The 6,000-nt window shown below is 58.3% G+C and overlaps 1 protein-coding gene across 1 annotated transcript in view; it reads right to left on the reverse strand.

Moving 5' to 3' along the window:
* Positions 1-3,117, reverse strand: part of FAM222A (family with sequence similarity 222 member A) — a 53,777-nt gene extending 50,660 nt beyond the window's left edge. The window contains exon 1 of the mRNA XM_059139593.1: positions 1,962-3,117. The gene's annotated coding sequence lies outside the window, so the exon portion shown is untranslated. The remainder of the gene's footprint in view (positions 1-1,961) is intronic.
* Between the last annotated feature and the right edge of the window lie 2,883 nt (positions 3,118-6,000).

Below are 6,000 nucleotides of genomic sequence, written 5' to 3' on the forward strand. Positions count from 1 at the left end.
CTGGCATCCCCTCCTGCTCGTCGCTGGGTACTACTGCCAAGCCCAGGGAAGGGAACAGAAGGAATTGCCCAATTCTGACAGCCTTTCCCTCCGCTTTGGCTGTGGAAGTGTAAATACTCCGAGGAGGACCTCCAACCGCCTGTGTTTGTGGAGCTCTGGCGCACACTCCGGGTTTGTTTCTAAACTGGGAAGCTTCGAGAGGCAGCGCAAACAGCCCTTCTGCCCACCTCTCCCACTTCTCCCCCCGCCCCCATCTGCTGTTGCTCTGTCCTTGGAAGCCTGTTTAATGACACCATTTCAGCTGGAAATATCATCTCCCTGCCAAGCCCCTCAAAGCAGCTCCACTAATATTTATTGACCTGTTAATCTAGCTAGAGAGCCTGGGAGTAGAAGAGAAAAAATGCTACCTGCATCCAGACTGGGGCCTGGCTCTCATAATAACCCCACACACACTTTCCTCTGCTCTCACCCCGCCCCACAACGAAGCAGTACCACGGTTCTCTAACCTTTACCTCCAAATGCAATCACACCACTTTCACCCACATCCGACAATAATAGCAATTGCTGGAAGGAACTCAAGACGAATCGAAGAACCCAGCAGCAGGATACTGGCTGGGGGTTTTCTGGGCCTTCACAAGGCACAGGGCCAGGGCTAGGGCATTGTGAGGGGCGGGGAGTGTGCGGCAGAGAGGGCCAGTGCCTGACTCCCATCAAAGCTAGCCCCTGGCAGGGACACACTTTTTTCAGACCTTGGCACTGACGGGACTGACTTGCCCTCCATTCATTTAATGAGCACCATACTGTGCTTGTCAGAATCATCTTAAACAGCAAAAGGAGAGCGGGGAAGACAGGAGTCCAGGCTTGGCCAAGGCCCTTCACCTTGGTGTTGTGCAGCAGGGGGAACCCCTGGACTTGAGGGGTAGCAGGCAGCAGCTCCTCTGCACCTTCCCTGCACCTTTTTCCTGAGCGGAAGTGGCCTCTTTTGGGGGGGACCTCTAGGTCTCCAGGGTCTCTCTAGGGACCCTGGGAACTTCAACCTGCTGGCTGGGTTTATAATGGGGTTCGAGGAAGTCTTCTCTGTAGCATCCCTTTTGAAAGCACAAAGTTGCTCTATTTGGCAGTCCTGAGCCCCCAGGCAGTGCCAGGCTATATGGGCAAAACTGAACACCTGTCCTTGGGGGGAGGAGCATCAGCAGGGACAGCTGGCACTGCTTCCCTCCCCCACCTCAGGAAGAGCTGGGGATTTAGGTCAGAGGACCGCAGTTGAGGCTGGGGGCGGGGGTAGGATCTGCCTTCATCCCCTCATTACCCAAAGACATCCAGGTTACCATGACCCCGCCCCCTCCGACCCTAGGTCAATGCAAGTCCGGTCGCTACGGCAACCCCAGTGAGGTCAGATGCCTGGCAGTGACGTCAGGCTGTGGCCCCACTGGGAAACCCACCATCCCCGTGAGATTTTTGAAGGAATGAGGGCTGTACGGGAGACCCTGCTATGATCTAGAGGGCACAATCCTCAAACGCAACCACCTGCATGGCTGGGACTCCACAACCACCGCTAAGCGGATGTCCCCTGAGGACCTAAGAGGCTGCTCGGGAGCACCCCAAGGGTTCCATCCTGGATACCCTCCTCCTTGGCCCTCCAAGACGCGGGAGTTCCCTGGGAATTTTCGCAAGATGGAGCTACTACCTTTGTTGGCTTTAGGGGTGGGGTGACCTTTCCTCTCTGGCATACGCCTCACCCGAGGCTCCGTGGAGTCCCCCAACAGGCTCCCAAGCTCCATGCCGGCCGCTTGGCCGGTCTAGACAAGTTGTGTGTGAGCGGGAAAGGGCGGGGGCAAGAGAAGGAGCATCGCTGCTTCAGGATTCCCAACAGCTCAGGGCCCCTTTATTTCTGATCCGGCCGCCCCGACGCCAGGGAGTGCCCCCGGCTCCAGCCCGGAACACCGCCCCGCGGAACTCACCAGATCAGCCAGGCCGTTGAAGGGCACCAGGTCTCAGCGGCGACGACTCTTCGCTCGTCGGGTCGCAGCCATGCAGAGGCTGTAGAGACTGCCTGAGGGAGACCCCCTTGGGGGCCGATACCTTTCTCCGGGTGCAAAGGGACGCTGTCCGTGAGGATGATCCAGGCACCGACTCGCGCCGTCCGAAGTCAGGGGTGGCCGGTCTCTCCGCTCAGCGTGGGTCGTACCCGCCCAGGACCTGGGCCATTTGGGCGCTCAGGTGGCGCATCCTCTCCGGGGCCTGTGCTCACCACGTCCGGCGGGCGGCGCTGCGCCTCCCCTCGGGGTCCCGCTCAGGGCTGCAGCTCTGCCCGCGCCGCTCCCCGGGGCGCCCTCTCTGCTCGCGCCAGGAGCCCGGCGGCCACGGCCCCTCTCGCCGGCCCCAGCTGCAGCCTGTCTTTGTTGCTTCCTCTCGCTCGACCGCCCGCCAGAGGCTCGCAGTGCCCCGGTCCGCCTGGGGGTGTGAGGGGGGTCGTCTCCTCCGGGGTTGCACGCACCTGCAGCGGCCCCGGTTCCTCGCCGGTCAATGCACCGACCCCCGCAGGTTGCAAAGAGCGGTGACGAGAACGTACTGGCCCCTCCTCCTCCTCCTACTCCGAGCCCTGGGTGTGGGGGGAGGGGAAGCTGGAGAGTGGCGGCAGCGGCGGCGGCAGCAGGCGGCGGAGGCTCGGATGGCAGCCCAGGGGGCCTAGGCGCCGCGAAATAACCGGTCCGGGTGGCGCAGGGCTGACGTAGGAACGGCCCAGAGCACGGTACACCGGGCGTGCGAGCTCGCAAGCTGCAGCAGGGGCGGCGCGCGCCGGGCTCTCACGCGCCCATGGCCCCTGGCGGCGCGCAGGGGCTCCCGGAGATCAGCCTCGCGCCGCCTGACGCGCGCCGGCGCTTCGCTTCGCTTCGCCTCGCCTCGCCTCGCCTCGCCTCGCCTCGCCTCGCCTCGCCTCGCCCCGCCCCGCCCCGCCCCGCCCCGCCTCAGGCCCAGGTGCCGCACGCCGCGTCCCGCAGGTAGCGGGCTCGGCTCTTCACCTCCCTCGGCTAGAGCACGCAGCCTCTCCGCAGAGCCGCCGGCTCAGCAGTGCTGCCAGTTGCTCCGCTCCGGCCCGACTGACAGGCGCGAGCGCCGGAGCGGTCGCGGCGTCTCGCCCCCCGCCCGCCCCCTGAGGTCCGGCCCAATCAGCGGCGGCCGAGAGGCGGTTACCAGGGTGACGCGGCGCCGCGTCCTGCGGGGGGCGGGGCCGGGGGCCGCCACGCGCGCTTTTCGCGGCAAAATTCAAAGGCCGGCAGGGCGGCTCTCCAACCTCCTCCCCCAGGCTGGGGCGAGGCGGGACCTGCCTCTCGAGGACTGCAACTCCCGGCGTGCGGCGCGCAGACGCCGGGCGGAGGGGCCCCGACTTGGGGCGCAGAGCATGCTGGTATTTGTATTCCCTTTGTCGGGACCCCGAGTTGGAAAAACCGGTATTTTTTATTGAGCACATATTTGAGGCAAGACACTCTGCTAAGAGCATTATCTGCATTGTTTCTTTTAATTTGGAAAACAATCCTATGAGGAATTTGTTAAAGATAATAAACTAGAACTTATGTAACAAAGTACTCTAATGTTCACAAGCTGGTAAGATAGGTATTATCACCTCTATTTTACAGATGAGAAAACCGATATGGTAGGTACTATTCTCCCAGTTTATAGAGGAAATTGAGGCTAAGATATATGAAGTGACACTCTGTCCGGAGTGCTTTGCCCCAAGGCATATTTTTGGCATTGAACGATTTTTGGCATCACAGTTGAGATCATGCACCACGAACTATATACCCCGGCACTGCGCTGAGCTCTTCACAAAGTCCACCTCATGGTATCCACACCACAGATATGGACGGCAGGTCCTGGTATTCTCCTCCATTTAACAAACAGGGAAACTGAGGCACAGCATCACCTGGTACCCAAATTTTGACTCCATCAAACTGTACTGTACCTGGCCTTTTACTTTCTTTCTTTCTTTCTTTCTTTCTTTCTTTTTTTTTTTTTTTTTTTTTTTTTTTTGCCTTTTACTTTCTAAGCAGTTTCATAGGTTCTCAACAGGTCTGTCTGACAGCCCATGCATGGGTGGCTTGCTTAGCAGTCCCATTTTATAGCTGGAGAAACTGAATCCTGGGAGGGATAGTTCTCTCAGTTGCCATGTGTCCATTCCACAGCAAGTTGGGGAGCCAGCTTTCCAGGAGAGACTTCAGGATCCCTACAGTAATGCAAAGCCGCAGCCAGAACTCCTCTGAGCACGGTCAAGCTATGTCCATGTGACCCCGTGGAATCCCATGGAACTTGGGTGGGATTCCATCCTTGTCCTTGCTAGCTATTGGCTTTGGACATGTACCTTCATGGCTTTGTGCCTCGTCTCGTGTGTGTGTATCATAATGCCTATCGGAGGGGGTTGTTGTATGGACAAAACGTTATTGCTGGAAAGGATTCAGAACACAGTAAGTGCACAGTAAATGCCAACTGTAGTCATCTAGACCTGGAAGGCTTTGAAGACCCTTGTGAGTGTACCCAGTGAGATGGGCTGCTTATACAGGCTGGTGGGGACGGGGGCGGCGGGCGCGGGTTGGCTAGCCTACTTTATGCCAGCCAACCTCCCCCTATCCACAGCCTGAGAGGCGCCCGTGGGGGAGCTCCAGGGCTGACCAAGTAGGCCACCCCCTGTCTTATCTAGGGCAGGAGCTGGCCCTGTTTCAGGCCCTCGAGCGGCTGCCACAAGTGCCATTCCCAGCAGCTCCTGGTTTTAGGGTCCTGCTCTAGTTCTCCTGGGCTGTCCCACCCAACCCTCTTGGAGTTGGGGTGGGGGTGGGGATTTACCTGTGAACTTGATCCCATCCCCGGCTGCTTCCTCTCTCACTGCTCCAGGGGCCAGCCACCAGACCTGTTAGTGACGTCAGGGCAAGTTGCCAGGGCAACGCACTGGGTGGACCCAGGGTGTGGACAGGTGGAGAGAATATGGGGCAGGACTCAAGCCAGGTGCAGGGACAACACGGTAACAACCAAAACCCTGTGAAGAAAGGGCGGGAAGTGGAGAAGAAGACTGTGGGGCCAAACCATCTATTTTCCTAAGTTTGGGCTTTTTTCCATCATAAGTTGGCTTGGACACTTACTATGTGCAGGGCACATGCTCAGTGCTGTTTATATCACGTATTTCTACCTCCTTTTACCTTCACAGCACCCCTGGAAGGTCTATTCAATTACAGTCCACATCTTACAGCCAAGGAAGGCCATGTGACTTGCACAAGGTCACACAATGACAGAACCAGGTCCCAAATGCCTGAGCCCCTGATCTTGATTTATTGCACCCTGTGCCAGCCACTAATTGACAGGGTGTGGCCTTGAAGGCAGGATTCCTCTCATCTTTGGACCTCAGTTTCCTCTGTTGTAAAATGGAGTGTGGGACATACAACCCAGCCCTACCAATCAGGCTGTTGCGAGCTGGCACCCCTCCCTGACTTAGTGGCTTCCAAAGGTTCAACTGTGGTTCCAATGTCCAGCCAGGGGTTTAGAAGGTCTCAAAGGCCCCTCTACCTCCAAAGGTCTGTGAGGCCATGATGAGCTAGTGGTGGAATTTCAGGCAGAACAGGCTGGAACGTAGCTCCGCAGGTGGACAGCTCCATCTTGCAGGTGCCTCTCACACCCGTCCAGGCAGGTGAAGGGTCTCAGAGATGCTCAGCTGCAGGCCTTCACATATAGCCTCCCACACTCATACAGTGCCCATCTCCCTGAGTTCAGGCCTTCCTATCCATGCCCCCTGGCTGCCCAGTTCCCAGCCTTGATCCAGCCTCCCCTTGCTGTGGTCATGTGCAATAACTCTGCATTATGTAAATGGAGACAGTGTCAAGATAGATTTGCCACGGTCCACGGAACCACTAGGCAGGCCAGTGCTTGAATGTTGGCTCTGGCCAGGGGTTCAAGAGGCCCTGAGGGGGTTGGGTGACAGAGAACACCTCAGTCCTCACTGACCCTGTATACCTC

Source organism: Mustela lutreola, chromosome 11, assembly GCF_030435805.1.
Source record: "Mustela lutreola isolate mMusLut2 chromosome 11, mMusLut2.pri, whole genome shotgun sequence".
NCBI classification, from domain to species: domain Eukaryota; kingdom Metazoa; phylum Chordata; class Mammalia; order Carnivora; family Mustelidae; genus Mustela; species Mustela lutreola.